The sequence below is a fragment of the Dendropsophus ebraccatus genome, chromosome 4 (assembly GCF_027789765.1).
Source record: "Dendropsophus ebraccatus isolate aDenEbr1 chromosome 4, aDenEbr1.pat, whole genome shotgun sequence".
Taxonomy (NCBI): Eukaryota; Metazoa; Chordata; class Amphibia; order Anura; family Hylidae; genus Dendropsophus; species Dendropsophus ebraccatus.
Window position 1 is genome coordinate 58,789,321 of NC_091457.1, and position 20,162 is coordinate 58,809,482.

Consider the following 20,162-nt stretch of genomic DNA (forward strand, 5'->3'; position numbering starts at 1 on the left):
GCAGCCATTCTGCTACCTGAAGGTTGCAGGTTCTCACACAAGCACTCCCACCTATAAAGGGGAACCCCCGAAATGTGCCCTGTCACGTGTCCTGCCACATCAGGGGACAGCAAACCGCTTATTGCTGCTAATGAGTTTGGTCCATGCAGTGGGGTGCTCTGCGCCACCTTGTGCCCCTTGTGCCAGTTACTGAGCTCTGACTGGGTACATGCAGTTATACAGCTTCAGGAACTCTACAGACATTTTCTCCATAGTGTTTGCTCTGATAACTATGGACAAAGAAGGGCCCAGCCTGGGGTGCGGGTGCCCATTCCTTGTCCCATAGTGTAAGGTCCTTTACACGTACAGGTAAATGGCTAAAGCGCTCGTTTAACTAATAAAAAGCAATGTTTTGTCGTTTAAACGAAAGACATTTAGGGTGCGTTTACACAGAAAGATTTATCTGACAGATTTTGGAAGCCAAAGCTGGAATGGATTTGAAAAGAAGAGAATTCTCTGGTTTCCTGTATGACCTAAGGGTACAAACCCACTTGACGTATTTGCTGCGTGAATCAGTCTTAAAAATAAGCAGGCAAAACGCAGGTTGGCTTTATACAATTGTTCTGCGTTAAAATACGCAATTGCGTATTTTTGAAGCGTGAAGCTTGTTGTTAGCAAAGCATCAGTTGTTAACAACCTGTGCGAAAAACGCATGTAGCTTCACGCTTCAAAAATACGCAATTGCGTATTTTAACGCAGAACAATTGTATAAAGCCAACCTGCGTTTTGCCTGCTTATTTTTAAGACTGATTCACGCAGCAAATACGTCAAGTGGGTTTGTACCCAATCCCTGTTTATAGTCTGTTCCTGGCTTTTGCTTCAAAGATCTGTAAGATAAATCTGTCTGTGTAAACGCACCATTAGGGTATATTCACACGGACGGGCTCGCAGCGAGATTCTCGGCAGGTCCTGGCAGTTCCCATACACTACATACTTGCTGCGGTCTAAACGACCGCAGCGAGTATGTAATTATACCGCCCTTAACCCCTTCTGCTCCCCCGCTGTAAGCATACTTAACCTGTCCTCGCTGCACGGGTCCGGCGTCCTGCTCTCCCGCCCGGCCAATCAGTGGCTGCGGCTGGGCAACACACTGATTGGCCGGACAGGAGAGCAGGACGCCGGACCCGTGCAGCAAGGACAGGTAAAGTATGCTTACAGCGGGGGAGCAGAAGGGGTTAAGGGCGGTATAATTACATACTCGCTGCGGTCGTTTAGACCGCAGCAAGTATGTAGTGTATGGGAACTGCCAGGACCTGCCGAGAATCTCGCTGCGAGCCCGTCCGTGTGAATATACCCTTAGACTATAAGGTAAATCGCTAAGAAAAGTCATTTGTACCATCTACAATCGTAAATACGAATGTAATTGTGATTGTAATATACACTGTGTTCACACTGAAAGACTTGTGAACAATTATTGATTTTGAGGTCAGATCAATAGATGCGATCGAGGACATACGAACAAATTTGTCATTTGATTTTTGCTGTGTTTAAAGCTGTAGATTACTAGGAGGATAGACAGGGTGACCAGTTTGTGTGTGTACGGTGGGCGAACAGGGTGATCAGTGCGTGTTTGTAGGGGCGGCAACGTGATCAGCATGTGTGTGTGGTGTGGTAACAGCATGACGGGAGTGTGTGTGTTTAGGGGGTGCTATGGGAGGATAAACAGGGTGACCAGTTTGTGTGTGTGTGTAGAGTACGGAGGGCAGGGTGATCAGTGTGAGTTTGAGGGGGGGGGGCAGCTTGATCAGTATGTGTGTGGTGGGGTAACAGATGGAGTTTGTGTAAGTGGACGCTATTGGAGATTGTGTGTTTGTGGGGAGGCGCTGTGTAAGGGGAGACAGCGTGTGTGTGCTTGGGGGAGGGGGGGAGGATGACCAGTGTCTATAAGGAGGACGGCTTTGTAAGGGAGGACAGGGGACCAATGTGTGTGGAGGGAGATGGTATGTGACTGGGACAGTGTGAGATTTTTGTAACAGTTTGAAATTCATTTTTTTGGCCCCAAACCAGTAGAGGATTCAAAAGGAATCCATTTTGTTCATATGGGGTCTACACTATATTCTGTATCACGAAATTAATTTAATGATCAAAGCTCAGCTGTTGGGGGATAAACAGTTTGTGAGGCACTATTGGAATTTACTATTTGTGAGGCACTATTTAGGGAATTAACTACTACATGGGGTACTATTAAGGGATTAGCTAGCTGGGAAATTATGGGGTAACTACTCTGTGGGGGTAACAACTTTATGGATGGTACTGCTGGCCCGACATCTCTATAACCAGACGGGCAGGTGGCAAGCCCCTTCCACCCCTGAGCTCACTCAGCGGCAAGGGCGATCAATTGCTCAGCTCAGCAGATGATACCGCACAGACCCCTGTGCGATATAATCTGCTCAGCTGGGTTATTGATCGCATCCTCTATCCTTGGACTTCACTCTCTGCAGCTCTTGACGTCCCTCTGTTTGCAGCACTGGATCTCTTTAGCATGCGCAGTGATGTGGCGTCATCGTGCCTGTTGGAGGATCTGTACTCGCCAGTTCACAGACAGGAGTAAAGAGACCCAGATGATCAAAGGGACCTGCTCAATGCCCAAATTAGGTCAGTATAAGGTTTTGTGTTTTTTTGTGCTGGGGCACAGCAGGGAAGGCATTATTACTATGGGGACACAGCACATGGTGCATTATTATTATGGGGGCACAGCATGGGACATTATTAGAATGGGGGCACAGCGCAGAAGGCATTATGGGGACACAGGACAGGGGGCACAGCAGGGAAGGCATTATTACAATATGGGCACAGCAAAGGTGGCATTTCTATTGGGGCACAGCACATTATTACTATGGGGCACAGTGGGGGGAATTATTACTATGGAGCACAGCAGAGTGCATATATTTTCTATATGGGCACATCAGGAAAGGCATTATTACTATGGGGACACAGCACACAGGGCATTACTACTAACGGGTTCACAACTTAGGGAGCATTATTACTATAGGGGCACAGGAGGCATTATTACTATATGGAGGCTCAGCAGTAAACATTATTACTATATGGAGGCACAGCAGGGGGCATTATTACTATATGGAGGCACAGCAGGGAGCATTATTACTATATGGAGGGCACAACAGGAGACATAACTATATGAGGTGCACAGCAGGGCGCATTATTACTATATGGAGGTACAGCAGGGGGCATTATTACTATGTGGGAGTACAGCAGGGGGCATTATTACTATGTGGGGAGCACAGCAGGGGCCATTATTACTTTATGGAGGGCACAGCAGGAGACATTATTACTATGTGGAGGGCACAGCAGGGGGCATTATTACTATATGGGGGAACAGCATGGGGCATTTTTACTATATGGGGCCCAGCAGGGGACACTATTACTATTTGGAGGGCGCAGCAGGATGCATTATTACTATATGAAGGACACAGCAGGGGACATTACTACTATATGGAGGCACAGCAGGGGGCATTATTACTATATGGGGGCACAGCAGGAGGCCTTATTACTAAATTGGGGCACAGCAGGGGGCATTATTACTATATGAAGGGCACAGCATGGGATCCCACATACCTACTTACTTTACTGCACATGACACTAAAAAGTGGAATTACTACAGTTTGGGTGCTTATGGGTAGGAAAAAGGGAAGGAAGTTGCTGGAAAAGTGCGAAGTCCAAGATGTTTGTCTGGCAGGTTCTGAAGAGATTAACTTTAGTTCCAAGAAATCATCATGGAAGCCTGGGCCAGATAGAGAAGAAAAAGGAAAGAGAACAACTTAGATCAAAGATGACGTAACCTGTGAGTCAATGAATATTGTTTTGTTTTTTTCCTTTATTTTGTAGAACATTATTTGGTAGGGGTTGCAGGACTGAAAGCTGCAAGAAGCTGGTCTGTGAGTAGCGATGCCGTGCTGTAGGGCCTTGGGGACAACTAACTATAGATTCTTTATTATGTTCCCCCTACTCCCTGCCGACTTTTAAGTTCAGTTCAGTCAGAGTTCTCCATTTAGTACATATGAACATACCCTGGTGACAAGCTGCTACTTGTTGGACACTGCTGTGTGCTTGCCCCCCAGGCTAAAATTTTAAAGCCAGCCCCTAGTGTATATGTTTGTAAACTGCCAGTTGAGTAGAGTGGTGGGTTATGGAGACCGGAGTGCTGCACTGTGGGGCTGGTTTACACGTTGTCCCCGACATTTTACACATATAAACAGGGAATAAAAACACATTTCTAATGCTTCAAAATTCTGTAGGAATGAGATGAGAACCCAGTGATGGCGTCTGTGTGATGAGGATGGAGGGAGCTCTACCAGATGTGTCGGCTGCTGGTCGTCTCCAGTATCGGGGTCTTCTTACCTGATGAGTCTTCAGGAAAGTCTCAGATGTTATAGAGGATATTGGGAAACTGCAAGGAAATCAGAGAGAGAGAAGGAAATATATTTTGTCATTTTAAGATTTCTAGAACAGTCTCATAGGAGGAGATCATCGGGGTGAAGGTCTTACCTCTAGATGGTGAAGAGTCTTATGGTGGTATAGATGGTATTGATGGTATGGATGGTACAGGTGGTATGGATGGTATAGGTGGCAGATGGAACAGATGGCATATGGTACAGGTGGCACAGATGGTCTATTTGATGTTGTAAGGACATTCAGCGGCTGAGGTCGGCCATGATGCAATCTCCGTCAGTATCAAAGCTGAACCTCATCCTTTTTGACTCAACTTAAACCATTTCCACATCATCCGGAAACTGCCGGCCTTTTACCTCCATATCCTCCCTTGTGTACTGGTGTGTCCGCTTCAGAGCCCTTCTTGCCGTCTGAGGCGAGTTTACTATCCACGGTGGTGGAACCAAGGGTGTTTTAGGCGCAGTCTCCAACTTCCGCTTTCCTCTCTTCAATGTCATCGTCGTCCTCCTTTTCCTTGCAGAGCCAGCATAGACTGACACCGCTGTCAGGGCTAGAGCCCTGTTTTGATGACCTGAATTCCTTGAATTCTACGTCTGTGTCCAGCTATCATCTACAGGTCATGGGGTCAATGAAGTCAGTGGTGTGTAACTCCATAAAATCTGCTGCCCCTACAAACGACTACAAAGCTGCCTCCCTGAGCAATAAACTCATCTTGCCTCATGGCAGAAGCGGCCCTGATCCTGGCCCAGGTAAAGAGCAGCACAGGACATATAGTATTAGGCTGGATTCACACTAACGTTTTCCTATTTGTTAACAGATCCGTCCATATTAATTGAATGGATAAGAAAAAACCTGATGAGCAACCTGATGCAAACTGATTGCAAAATGTTCTCGTTTGCATTTTGGCTTTAAAAAACTGAATTTTGTCCATCAGTCAGCATCAGTTTTTATATCATTTTATTATTTTCTTCAGTTTCTCACTTCTGCGCATGCTCTGTGAAATAACTGATGAAAACTGTTAGGCTCCGTTCCCACTGAGCAAAGGTAGCGGAATTCCGCGACGGAATTGTCCGCCGCGGAATGCCGTTAGCCTCCCGCTCATAATGGGACTCTATGGGAGGCGCGCGCTCCTGCCCTGTCCGCGCTGAAGAATGAACATGTTCATTCTTCAGCGCGTACAGAGCAGCAGCGCGCGCCTCCCATAGACTCCCATTATGAGCGGGAGGCTAACGGCATTCCGCGGCGGACAATTCCGTCGCGGAATTCCGCTAGCTTTGCTCAGTGGGAACGGGGCCTTAACTTGCAAACGCATGTGAACGGAAATACCTTCAGTTTAGATCCGTCCTCATTGGCTATAATGTAAAAAAAAAAAAGGAAGTGAACTTTCTGTTTGTGTTCTGTTTTTTCAAACAGAGGGAAAAAAAGCTGCATGCAGGATTTTTCTTTCTGTTCACAAAAACGGAACCCTGATGGAATACATGCAAACGGAGCACAAAAATGACAAACGGAGCACAATAAAAATTCATAGAAATGAATGGGGTGTTGGATGGTTACGTCAGATTCCATTTATGTTGTTTAACCCCTTAAGGTCAAAGCCTATTTTCGTTTTTGCGCTTTTGCTTATTCCATTTTAAGTTTAAAAGTCCATAGCGCTTGCATTTTTTCACCTAGAGACGTATATGAGCGCTTATTTTTTGCGAAACCAATTGTACTTTGCAATGACAGGCATTATTTTTCCATAACATATGCTGCGAAACCGGAAAAAAATCATTTGCGCTGTCAAATTGAAAAAAAAAACGAATTTGTTTTGATTTCGGGGAGTTTTGCATTTACGCCGTCCGTCCTATGGTAAAACTGACTTGTTATGCATGTTCCTCAAGTCGTTACGATTACTATGATATATAACATGTATAACTTATATTGTATCGGATGGCCTGTAAAAAATTCAAACCATTGTTAACAAATATACGTTCCTTAAAATCGCTCCATTCCCATGCTTATAGCGCTTTTATCCTTTGGTCTATGGGGCTGTGTGAGGTGTCAATTTTTGCGCCATGATGCGTTCTTTCTATCGGTACCTTGATTGCGCGTATACGACTTTTTGATCGTTTTTTATTACATTTTTTCTGGATTTGATGCGACCAAAAATGCGCAATTTTGCACTTTGGAATTTTTTTGCGCTGACGCCGTTTACCGTGCGAGATCAGAAATGTGATTAATTAATAGTTCGGGCGATTACGCACGCGGCAATACTAAATATGTTTATTTATTTATTTATTAATTTATATTTATAAAATGGGAAAAGGGGGGTGATTTGGACTTTTATTAGGGGAGGGGATTTTTTATTAATAAAAACACTTTTTTACTTTTTTTTTTTTTACTGTAACTAAAAGTCCCCCTGTATATACACAGCAAAGATCGATTAGATCGCTCATAGATTACTATGGCCTGCTGCAGGCCATAGCAATCTATTGCCGAGCCGGGATCAGCGTCATTCCGACGCTGAGGCCCGGCACGGGCAGAAGAACGGATCTCCCCCCCGCGATCGCATCGCGGGGGGGGGGAGATCCGTCCCACTAGACACCAGGGACGTGCGGCGCAGTGCCTCTAAGTGCAGCTGTCAGGTTTGACAGCTGCACTTAGAGGCTTAATTAGCCGGCGCGGCAACGGGACCCGCGCCGGCTAATAGAGGCACTGCCCGGCTGCACGTGTCAGCCGGGATCAGCGCCGTTCAGAGCGGGGTCCCGGCGGGACCCCGCTCTGAACACCCCGAGCGGCACCATGACGTATCAGATACGTCATGGGTCACTAAGGGGTTAAAAACAGAACAGCTAAACAGAACTGTGGTGAAGAGAAAAACGTCAGTGTGAACCCAGCCCTACACTGTCCTGTAGAGAGGAGATACTAGACACACACAGCAGCACAGGACATAAGTATCACACTATACTGTAGAGAGGAGATACCAGACAGCCAACCAGTGCAGGCACTTCACTAATACTGGGATTTTACCAGTAAAATTGCCATTTTTATTGGTTGTTCATCTAGTTTTTATTGGTTGTTCATCTAGTTACATGTGCTGCAGATCCTGACTGTCTGTAGCACTGTATGTAGAGTCTGGTCTCAAGTTACGATGGTCTTAAAAGGACCATTGTATGTTGAAAATATTGTATTTTGAGGCCATTGTAAGTTGAGGGATGACTGTACTATATACAGGGGTATCATATAGGTGATGTGTATGTTATATAGAGGGGTATAATACAGGTGATGTGTATATACAGGGGTATAATATAGGAGGTGTGTATATTATATTCAGGAGTATAATAGAGGTGATGTGTACATTATATACAGGGGCGGATTAACTTTACCATAGGCCCCGGGCTGTTTAATAAGCCTGGGCCCCCCAAACCCACTGTAACTATAGAAGCACTTGCGTATTGTTCATAATACAGGATAGATAATGTCATAATACCCTGAATTGTGCAAAATTTCTGTAAAAAAGCAGTGATTTTTTTTTTTTTTTTTTGCAAATCATGGCAGAACTGTAGCTAGGAGACATTTTACCACTAAAAGTATCAGCCTTTTTAGGTGGCCATGGGCCCCCCAGGAGCTCAGGGCCCCGGGCTACTTCCCAGAATGGACCTATTATAATCAGCTACTGATTATATACAGTGGTATAATAGAGGTGATGTGTATATTATGTACAGGGCTATAATACAGGAGGTGTGTATAATATATACAGGGAGTATAATACAGGTGATGTGTATATTATATACAAGGGTATAATACAGGAGATGTGTATATTATATACAGGGGTATAATACAGGAGGTGTGTACATTATATACAGGGGTATAATACAGGTGATATGTATATTATATACAGTGGGTATAATACAGGTGATGTATATATTATATAGAGGGCTATAATACAGGTAATGTGTATATTATGTACAGGTGTATAATACAGGAGACGTGTATATTATATACAGGGGGTATAATTTAGGAGATGTGTATATTATATACAGGTTTATAATACAGGAAATGTGTATATTATATACAGGGGTATAATACAGGAGATGTGTATGCTACATACAGGGGTATAATACAGGAAATGTGTATATTATATACAGTGGGTATAATACAGGTGATGTGTATACTACATACAGGGGTATAATACAGGTGATGTGTATATTATAAACGGGGTATAATACAAGTAATGTGTATATTATATACAGGGGTATAATACATGTGATCTATATACTACATACAGGGGTATAATACAGGAGATGTGTATATTATATACAGGAGATATAATACTGGAGATGTGTATATTATATACAGGGGTATAATACGGGTGATGTGTATATTATATACAGGGGTATAATACAGGAGGTGTGTATATTATATACAGGGGTGTAATAGAGGTGATGTGTATACTACATACAGGGGTATAATACAGGAGATGTGTATACTACATACAGGGGTATAATACAGGAGATGTGTATATTATATCCCGGAGGAATAATACAGGAGATGTATACAGCAGCTGAGGTGTATTATGATGTTCTGCAACAGCTGAGGTGTAGTATGAGGTGCTGTAGCAGCTGAGGTGTGTTATGAAGGTAAACAGTGCTACACAGACATCATAACACACCTCAGCTACTGCAGAACCTCATAACACACCTCAGCTGCTGCTGAACCTCATAATACACATCAGCTGTTGCAGAACCTCATAATACACATCAGCTGCTGCAGAACCTCATAATACACCACAGCTGCTGCAGAACATCATAATACACCTCAGCTGCTGCAGAACATCATAATATATCTCAGCTGCTGCAGAACCTTATAAGCCTCTAATTTTATAAAGAACCAGACATCATATACATATACATTACATACATCATATAAACACACACAACACACACTGTATATATTACATACATCTACAGCAGCTGAGGTGTATTATGATGTTCTGCAGCAGCTGAGGTGTATTATGAGGTTCTGCAGCAGCTGGGGTGTATAATGATGTTCTGCAGCAGCTGAGGTGTAGTATAAGATTCTGCAGCAGCTGGGGTGTATAATGATGTTCTGCAGCAGCTGAGGTGTAGTATGAGATTCTGCAGCAGCTGGGGTGTATAATGATGTTCTGCAGCAGCTGAGGTGTAGTATGAGATTCTGCAGCAGCTGAGGTGTATTATGAGGTTCTGTAGTAGCTGAGGTGTATTATGAGGTTCTGCAGCAGCTGAGGTGTATATTATGATCATGTTCTGCAGCAGCTGAGGTGTATTTTGAGGTTCTTCAGCAGCTGGGGAGTATATAATGATGATGTTCTGCAGCAGCTGAGGTGTATTATGAGGTTCTGCAGTGGCTGTGGTGTATTATGAGGTTCTGCAGCAGCTTAGATGTATTATGAGGTTCTGCAGTAGCTGAGGTGTATTATGAGGTTATGCAGCAGCTGAGGTGTATATTATGATGTTGTTCTGCAGCAGCTGAGATGTATTATGAGGTTCTTCAGCAGCTGGGGTGTATATTATGATGATGTTCTGCAGCAGCTGAGATGTATTATGAGGTTCTTCAGCAGCTGGGGTGTATATTATGATGATGTTCTGCAGCAGCTGAGGTGTATTATGAGGTTCTGTAGCAGCTGAGGTGTATTATGAGGTTCTGCAGCAGCTGAGGTGTATTATGAGGTTCTGCAGCAGCTGAGGTGTATTATAAAGGTAAGCAGTGCTACATAGACATCATAACACACCTCAGCTACTGCAGAACCCCATAATACACCGCAGCTGCTGCAGAACCTCGTAATACACATAAGCTGCTGCAGAACCTCATAATACACCACAGCTGCTGCAGAACCTTATAAGCCTCTTACTTTATACAGAACCAGACATCATCTTTTAGCTGTAATTGTTGTACTACAAATTCCAGCATATAGCAGAGAGGGGCTGAAAGCTGGATCGAGATATCCAGAGCTGTGTGCTCCATTACTACCTGCAGTGCACAGGGTGGCATCCTGCCCCTCACTCCAAATGACCCCCCTCCAATTGTCTGCAACCCCTCCCTTTGACGATGACCCTAATTGTCGGCACCCCAACCTAACTCACTAACACACACACCAGTACACTAGTACAGTCAGGCCTGTATTTAGAGTTCATGCTGCCCTAGGCACTTTGCACACAGAGGCGCCCCCCCCCCCCCACGTTACTGTATATGCATATATGATGGAGGAAGGAAGGAGGCCGGGGACGTCTTAGTTTGGGGACTGGTTCTGTCCAGTGTTGGACTGGGGTACCTGGGGCCCACCAATATAGAACCAGTGAGACACGACATGCTGACCCGCTCCTCTCCTGAATTCATCTGTATCTGTGACAAATCTCAGAACACCCTCCATTTATACAGCTCTCAGGGTATGCTGGGAGTTGTAGTCTCTGAGAAGACAACCCTATAATAAATCACTGTGTGCAGAGTCTCCTGGTGGCTGCAATCTGTGGGTGACAACCATCAGCCCTGAAGGTCCAATAATACATCTGTCTACAGCGGCAGTTATCAGAGGATTGTACTACTTTACTACAACAACCAGCATATCCTGAGGGCTGCAGACTGTCAGTACATGCTGGGAGTTGTAGTGCCTGCAGCTATTGTAGTTGGGTCCTATACACTGAATGCTTTGTGGCATATAAGAATACATAGATCGGTGGGGGCTCAGTGCAGGGAAGTGACCCCAGAACATCACTAATAGGGGATAGAACAAAAACATCTCCCCCTATCCCCTATTAGTGATGTTCTGGGGTCACTTCCCTACACTGAGCCCCAACAGATCTATGTATACTTATATGCCACAAAGCATCCAGTGTATGATGCACCTAGGACCCAACTACAGCAGCTGCAGGCACTACAACTCCCAGCATATCCTGAGGGCTGCAGACTGTTCTGGGAGTTGTAGTGCCTGCAGCTGTTGTAGTTGGGTCCTGGAGGCGTTGTGGGAGATCAGAATACATAGATCTGTGGGGGCTCAGTGTAGGGAAGTGACCCCAGAACAGCACTAATAGGGGATAGGGGGAGAGGTTTTTGTTCTATCCCCTATTAGTGATGTTCTGAGGTCACTTCCCTACACTGAGCCCCCACAGATCTCTGTATTCTGTATATCTCTGTATTCTCTGTATAATGCACCTAGGACCCTACTACAAGAGCTGCAGGCACTACAACTCCCAGCATTTACTGACAGTCTACAGCCCTTAGGATATGCTGGGAGTTGTAGTGCCTGCAGCTCTTGTAGTTGGGTCCTAGTTTAAAAGTTTGCGCTAGTGTACTGAAGAGACCGCAAGGCTGTCAGTACACTACCGCAAACCATACACTGACCAATTGAGACCCCAACGGTACGCAGGCTCGGCACACTATAGAAGTGATTACAGAGCAGTTACTAATGACTCACAGGTGACGTCTTCTCGAATTGCCGTCGCTAACTTTTTGCTTTCTTCTCCATCTGGCGCAGCATCATGAAGACTTCTCCGACCACAACTCGTCTGCAGTGTGGGCAGCTGGGGGTGACTTTTGAAGGGAGGCAGCTGGGGGTGACTGGGGAAGGAAGGCAGCTGTGGGTGGCAGGGGGAACAGCTGGGGGGACTAGGGAAGGGAGGCAGCTGGGGCGACAGGGGGAGCAGCTGGGGGGACTAGGGAAGGGAGGCAGCTGGAGCGACAGGGGGAGCAGCTGGGGGGACTAGGGAAGGGAGGCAGCTGTGGGTGACTGGGGAAGGGAGGCAGCTGGGGGGGGGACTGGGGAAGGGAGGCAGCTGGGGGTGACTGGGGAAGGGAGGGCTGGGGGGCAGGGGAGACGCTGGGGGGCAGGGGAGATGCTGAGGGTTAGGGGGAGAGGCTGAGGGTTAGGGGGAGAGGCTGAGGGGGCAGGGGAGAGGCTGGGGGTTAGAGGGAGAGTCTGGGGGTTAGGGGAGAGTCTGGGGGGGTAGGGGAGAGAGGCTGGGGGGGCAGAAGAGAGGCTGGAGGGGCAGGGGAGAGGCTGAGGGTTAGGGGGAGAGGCTGGGGGTCAGGGGAGAGGCTGAGAATGCAGGGGGGAGAGGCTGGGGACCAGGGGAGAGGCTGGGGGGCAGGGGGAGAGGCTGAGGGTTAGGTGGAGACGCTGGGGAGGCTGGGGGGGCAGGGGAGAGGCTGGGGAGGCAGGCGAGAGACAGGGGAGAGGCTGGGGAGGCAGGGGAGAGGCTGGGGGGGCAGGGGAGAGGCTGGGGGGGCGGCGGAGAGGCTGGGGGGGCAGGGGAGAGGCTGGGGGGTCAGGGGAGAGGCTTGGGGTCAGGGGGAGAGGCTTGGGGGCAGGGGGAGAGGCTGGGGGTAGGGGGAGAGGCTGCCCCCCAGCAGGGGAGCAGCTGAGGATGCAGGGGGGCCGGGGGGCGGGCAGACGCTGGGGGCAGGGTGGAGAGGCTGGGGGGGGGAGACGGAGCGGCCAGAAGCAGGATGGGCAGGCAGGCTGGTTCCCTCCCAGCTGCACCTCCGCAGTCCCGGATCTTCTCTCCTGCTCGGCGGCGCTCACGTGATGTGACGTCATCGCCGAGCAGGAGAGAAGATCCGGGACCGCGGGGCTGCAGCTGTGAGCTTCCGGCCTCTGTCAGACTGTGTGTGCCGGAAGCTCACCCCCGACCCCGGACCTCGGCGCTGCATGGGGGGAGGGAACCAGCCTGCCTGCCCATCCTGCTCCTGCTCCCGGACGCTCTGTCACCAACCCCCCCCCCCCGCGCGGACTAGGCACCCGTGGGCCGGTGCCTACGGAGGGTTGTTTTTTTTTTTTTTAAATAATAAAAAAAGTGTTCCCTGCCTAGTGGCGAATACGGCCCTGAGTACAGTGTTTCTCAACCTTTTCAAACCAAGTACCCCCATGCGACGAGATGCTCCAGGTGAGTACCCCCAAGTATGTGATTGATTATAAACAATGCCTTAGGGTTGATTCACACGTACATTTCCCATCGAAATCTGCTGCTGCTATGAAACAATAGATTGCTACAAAAATTGATAGTTTGCAACAGTATAGCAACAACAAGGGTATAAACTAAAGTGCACAGTGCTAGACAGATGTTATATACAAAGTCTCCACTAAATAGGCAGCTATAATGGTTGTAAACATATAAGATAGCAGGAACAGTGCCTGGCCAGCTTCCGAGCTAGTAACATGCAAAGTACAGAGTATACCTCCGGTGACTACGTGGTCCTCCTCCTCCCCCTGTTAATACTATCATCCTTGATTTTTTAGATATGTGTTTTTATGTATGCCATTAGTTTTCAATAAAGTTTATATTGTTCATTCTACCCTGTTGCAAGCTATCAGCTGCTCCATGTAGTCAGATAGCTGCCCCATGTAGTCAGATAGCTGCCCCATGTAGTCAGATAGCTGCCCCATGTAGTCAGATAGCTGCCCCATGTAGTCAGATAGCTGCCCGATATAGTCAGATAGCTGCCCCATGTAGTCAGATAGCTGCCCCATGTAGTCAGATAGCTGCCCCATGTAGTCAGATAGCGGCCACATGTAGTCAGATAGCTGCCCCATGTCGTCAGGTAGCTGCCCCATGTAGTCAGGTAGCTGCCCCATGTAGTCAGATAGCTGCCCCATGTAGTCAGATAGCTGCCCCATGTAGTCAGATAATTGCCCCATGTAGTCAGATACCTCCCCATGATGTTGCTATCCATCAATGAGGTCTAAGGGGAGTCCATGATGATTCCTTGCAGCTACATTTCATCTCTTCTGAACCTGCCAGACAAACTTATTAGGCTCCACACTTTTCCAGCAACTTACTTCCCTTTTTCCCACCTATAGGTTCCCATACAGTAGTAAGTCCACTGCTTGGTGTCATGTCGAGTAAAGTCAGTAGGTATGTGGATTGCCCCCTGCATGTAAGATCTCCTGCTCATATAGTAATAATGCCCCCTGCTTTGCCCCCATATTGTAATAATGTTCATGCTTTGCCCCCATTTAGTATTAATGCCCCCATATAGTAACAATGTCCCCTGCTCTGCCCACATATAGTAATAATGCTGCTTCCGGCGCTCCCTGTCATCTGTGCCGTCTCTCCTCCCTTTCCCTTCATCTTCAAGCCCTGTCCTACACACAACGCTGCTGGGCTTCTGCTGGGGGAAGGAAGTAGAGCGCAATGGTGGTAATTGGTGCTGGAACATTGCTGAGTGATAGCAGTGTCCCGGCACCAAAAGCAAAAGTTTATCTTTTTCCCCACCTCCCGTGTACCCCCTCAACCTGCGGCGCGTACCCCAGGTTGAGAAACCCAGAGCCGGCTTCAGGGTTTTGTGGGCCCTTGGGTGACAGAGCCTCAGCAGGCCCCTTTGTGGAGCAAATCACATGGCAGCAGTAAAACAGCAGTTCCCCCTCTGTGTAGCCCCCCTTATTGATGCCCCACTGCCAGACAAACATCTAAGGCACTTTACCTTTTCAGCACCTTCCCCTTCTCCGTACAAGCTCCCAACAGTAACAGGACCCTCTTTCTGCCCCTAAAGTTATGTCCTTTCTTTATGTCTTATTCCGTAGCTGGGCCCCTTCTTTTTACTCCTATCTGTAGTTGTACCCCCTCTTAGTGCCCATATCGTTAGTTAGGCCTCCTTTGTGCCCCTTATTTGTAGGTGAGCCCCTTTGTGCTTCAATCTGTAGCAAAAAGAACTTTGCCACTTTGCCCTTATGAACTGTGACATCCTCCCCCCCAATAAACTTTTCCACTGCCACCCAATAAAGTGTGCCTCTGCCCCCCCCAATAAAGTGTGCCTCTGCCCCCCTAGATAAAGTGTACCATTGTCCTTCTAAATCAATGTTTCCCAACCAACGGCTCGACAGCTGTTGCCAAAATACAACTCCCATCATGTCCTCCCAGTAGAGCATGATGGAAGTTGTAGTTTTGCAGCAACTGGAGAGTGAGTCACATGTTGAAGAACACTGCACTCAATAAACTGTCGTCCTAAATCTTTGTTTCCCAATCAGTGACTTTTCAGCTGTTATCAAACTTTAACTCCCATTATACCTTGCCATTAGTTCATGGTGGGAGTTGTAGTTATTCTGCAATTGGAAAGTTGTATGTTAGAGAACACCACACTAAATATACTGTCCCACAAATCACTGTTTCCCAACAAGTGACTTTTAAGCTGTTGCCAAAATACAACTCCCATCATGTCCTGCTAGCAGTACATGATAGGAGTTGTAGTTTTGCAGCAATTGGAGAAGTATATGGCCTCTAAATAAAAAAAAAACTAGTGTGCTGAGCAGAGATGTAGCTAGGCTTTCCGGCATATGGGGAAAAGATTGTGTGTTTCCAGCCTGAGGTTGTATAAAGGCAGATATGTGTTTTTATCAGTGCCATTTTGCAGTAGATGGGACTTCTTTATTGTTTTTTTTCCACTTAGGTCCACATCATGTTTTTTTTGGCCCCATGCAAAAAAAAGTATGCTGAAGTAAGCCTGATGTATAGCCCAGCGTGTGACCGATGGCCCTATTGACTTGATTCATTTTGTGACTACTTTCTGTCCATTTTCCGGACATATAGGCTTCCTGCACAAAAGAAGTATTTGTCCATGAAATGGTCAGAACATAGTCACAAAATGAGTATGTCCTCCCAATTCAAGTCAATGGGGATATTGGCTACACGTCGGGCTTACTTCGGCATAGTTATATTACTTACAAAGTCATATAATTTTATTAAAGCAATGTATTTAGTAAAAAAAACCTTCTCCGTAGTACTGCCTTTCCTCTGGTCCCTATAGCAGCAGTTATGGATGATACAACAAGCGGCTGCAGGAGCCAGTGAGTGGATGCAGCAACATGTGCCCTTGTTGGGAAACCCCTTTTAGCTTAGACAAGTGCTTCCTAACCTTTTCCATCTCGGAGCACCCCTTTGAAAAAAAAAATTCTCTGGGCACCCCTACCAAGTAACATGCTACAAAAAAAAAACCCTCACTTATTGACTCACAGATGACATATTTGATCTGAGGTGTCACTTTTCCTTTCCATTCGGCCCAGACCACCATGATGATTTTTTGCAGTTTTAGAACCTACCAGACAACTAAGGCTCTGCGCTTTCCCAGCAACCTCCTTCCCTTTCCCAACAGTGGCAATTTCGTTGTTTGGTGTCATGTGCAGTAAAGTCAGTAGGTATGTGGGTTATCTCCCGTATGTAGGATCCCCTGCTGTGCCCCCATATAGTAATAACGTCCCCTGCTGTGCCCCTATATAGTAATAATGTCCCCTGCTGTGCCCCCCATATAGTAATAATGTCTCCTGCTGTGCCCACCATATAGTAATAATGTCCCCTGCTGTGCCCCCCCCATATAGTAATAATGTCCCCTGCTGTGCCTCACATATAGTAATAATGCCTTCTGCTGAGCCCTCATTTAGTAGTAATGCTATCCACCCCCTGTGGATAAGACTGTACTCTGTTCTTGGGGGGGAGGGGCTGGGGAAGGGTTACCTTCCAGTCTTCTCCCCGTCATCTTGTAATTAGCTGCTGAGCAGGCACACTGCTTCAGCCCTTGAATGGCTGAGCTGAGCGTCCCGGCTGCATTCGCAGACTCCATATTAGAAGAGGCAGAGCCTGGATACTTGGATCTCAGGGTGCCAGGCTCTGCTGAAGAAGGAAGACATTGGGGTGAATACCGCCTTCCTTGCTGGGATTGGTACATGGTGACATCAATGTGGCCCCCATGGGGTTAAGTGAGGATGGCATGCATCGTCACTTAACCCCCTGGAGGTCACATTGTTCAGTCGGGCACACAAAGGGTTAAGTGTGGATGCCATGCGTCCATACTTAACCCCTTGTGTGCCTTACTGTAAGCAGCATCTGGCAAGATGTTGCCTGCTGTTAGGTGCAGAACACCTGCCACAATGATTTTTAAAGCTGGTTATGGAAATGGGGAAACCTTTTATGTTTTTTTTTTCTAAATTAATGATTTATTTATGGAAAAAGCATAGGGTTACTCCTGTTTCCATAACCAGCCAGATTTAAAAACCAAACAGCAGAAGCCTATTGGTATCAGTGTGAGAAGGGCAATTTTTTTGGCCCTCCCCAGCTCAGCCTAATAATACCAGCCTACTACCGCCCGGGACTACTGGTACACGGCTCTTACCAGTACCCCTGGGGGCATTAGGTACTGGGGTAATATTGGGGGGGAGGGGGTTAGTGTTATCCATTTTATAGTGGCTATCAGTAGGCCCCCGACTTAGTAATGGATGCCGTCTATCAGACAGCTTTCACTACTAAGTCTGAAAGTAAAGAAAAATAAAACACTACACAATAGAGAAAAATATTTTATTTAAAAAAGAACTCGCCGACATCCATTTTGTTAACTAAAAAACAACGCTGGTCATTGACTTAGTCCAACTAATCCGACGTAATCCACAGGATACCGATATCTGAAAAACAAATGGAAAAAAACGCATAAAAACAGGGCCAGGAGCAGAACAGCCATTATTGTGACAGGTGTTCTGCACCTTACAGTAGGCAGCATCTGGGCACATGCTACTTACAGTATGGCACACAAGGGGTTAAGTATGGATGCATGGCCTCCAAACTTAACCCTTTGTGTGCCAGTCTGAACAATGTGGCCCCCAGGGAGTAAGTAAGGATGCATGCGATCTTAAATTAATCCCTTGGGGGATACATTGATGTCACAATGTACCCATCCCATCAAAGGAGGGGGTTAATTGCCCCCCCCCTTCCTTGCTGGGATGGGTACAGTGATGGGGGGGGAGAAGGGATGCCTATTTATACTCACCTCAATGTCTTCTATCTTCAGCAGAGCATGGCACACTGAGATCTAAGTGTTCCAGGCTCTGTTTCTTCAAAAATAGAGCCGATGAAGCAATGTCCCTGCTCAGCCACTGATGAGAAGACAACGGGAAGAAGAACGGAGAGCAAGTTAACCCTGCAGTATTCCCCAAGGAACGGAGCACAGTCTGGTCCACAGGGAGTAACTTTAACCCCTTCCCCCAATATGACGTCCAGGGACGTCATGAAAAGCAGTGGCAGAACGCATCATGACGTCCCTGGATGTCATGGTTTCCCTGCCTCCCCCCTCTGTCTCTAAGATCGAGCAGCAAGAGGAGGCTGTGTGACACAGCCTCCTCCTGCTGCCTCTGCCCGGGCAGTTAACCCCATAAACGCCGCGGTCAATGCGACCGCAGCGTCTATGGGGAGATTCAGTGTCCTCCCGCCGATCGGGCGGCGGGGAAGGCTGCAGAACGTTGCCTCCCCCCACCGCCACTACATTTTTGTCCCCAAGCCCCCTCCCTTTGTCCTACGATACGTTATAGCGGCGATCCGCCGGTACCGGGCATTACCGGCGCCGCCACCTTTCATCTCCCCCCACGTGAATCCACGGTGGGGGGAGATGAAAATGTATCAATCAGACCCCAGATCAGCCCCCCTAGTGGGCGATCACTATCCCTCCCCGGGCGGCCATCACATCCAAGATGGCCGCCCCCATCCCTGTGAACAGACTATCTCTGTTCACAGGGATGGAAATAAAATAATGATCAAAGCCCCATGCTCTCCGCCACTGGAGGTAGCAGAGAGCATGGGGCAGTGATCGGGGACCCCCCGTGGGGTCCCGGAACAGGCGTTCGGCGGTATATATTATATACCGCTGATCGCCTGTTCCCAGTGCAGGAAAGCACTTTTTATCCCCTGTCACCATAAATGATTAGTGACAGGGGATAAAAAGTGATACAGTGTTGCCCCCCAGGTCGCCCAGTCACCCCCGTCCCCCAGTCACCCCCCTTCCCCATATACATTACCTGATCCAGGGAGGTCCGTCCTCCTCGGCGTCCAGGCTGATTCTGAAGTGCGCATGTGCTCCAGAATCAGTTATCTCGGAAACTTTTAAGTGACAGAGACCAATTTGGTCTCTATCACTGAACTATGATTACTGTGATAGAAAATATCACAGTAATCATAGTAATATAGTGAAAATGAATGTATAAAGTACAAAAAGTCAAAAACACAAAAAAAAATAACACACACTTTTTATTATAGTAATAATTGCAGTTTACTCCCAGATTACCCCTAACCCCCCCAGATTACCCGTAACCACCGCAGGTTGCCCATATCCGCTTCAGGTTGCCTGTAACCACCGCAGGTTGCCCGTTTTCGCCCCAGGTTGCCCGTAGTCACACCAGATTGCACGTAATCACCGCACGTTGCCCATAACCACCGCACGCTGCCTCTAACCACCGCACATTGCCCATAACCACCGCACGTTGCCTCTAACCACCGCACGTTGCCCATAACCACCGCAAGTTGCCTATAACCACCACACATTATCCATAACCACCGCACGTTGCCTATAACCACCACATATTGCCCATAACCACCGCACGTTGCCCATAACCACCGCACGTTGCCTATAACCACCGCACATTGCCCATAACCATGGCACGTTGCCTATAACCACCGCACGTTACCTATAACCACCGCACATTGCCCATAACCACCGCACGTTGCCTGTAACCACCACATGTTGACCGTAACCACCCCGAATTGCCAGTGACCCCCTCCAGATGGTCCGTAATCAGCCCCGATTGCCCGTAACCCCCCAGATTGCACGTAACCACCGCACGTTGCCTCTGACCACCGCACGTTGCCTCTGACCACCGCACGTTGCCTCTAACCACCACACGTTGCCTCTAACTCACACACGTTGCCAGTGACCCCCTCCAGATTGCC